Source organism: Penaeus monodon, chromosome 21 (assembly GCF_015228065.2).
Source record: "Penaeus monodon isolate SGIC_2016 chromosome 21, NSTDA_Pmon_1, whole genome shotgun sequence".
Taxonomy (NCBI): Eukaryota; Metazoa; Arthropoda; class Malacostraca; order Decapoda; family Penaeidae; genus Penaeus; species Penaeus monodon.
This window is the reverse complement of record NC_051406.1, coordinates 4,290,618-4,290,900: the sequence shown is the minus strand read 5'-3', so window position 1 is coordinate 4,290,900 and position 283 is coordinate 4,290,618. Positions and strand designations below refer to the sequence as shown.

General features: G+C 29.7%; 1 protein-coding gene across 1 annotated transcript in view; it reads left to right on the top strand.

The window, feature by feature from the left end:
* The window catches only part of LOC119586764, a 30,636-nt gene that overhangs the window by 9,205 nt on the left and 21,148 nt on the right, over positions 1-283 (top strand).

Here is a 283-nt window from a genome sequence, read left to right as displayed (position 1 = left end):
GTAAGCGAGGGGGGTAGAGGAAATAAAAAACCACAAGGGGGTATTTATACAATAATAGATTTTAACATTTTGAAGGGAATTACAATTAACTTTTGGTAATGTTATCTTTCTTTTGAGGTACCTAGAATGATCTCTGTTAATGAAAAGTTCTTGTACCTTGAGTATTACTGTACTTGTTTTTCATATATTTTCTTATTATGAGTTTAAGTTTTCCTGTTTTGCTTGATTTGCTGTACATTTTGGATTTCATTTTGACAAATATATTGTCAGACTTTCATGTAAC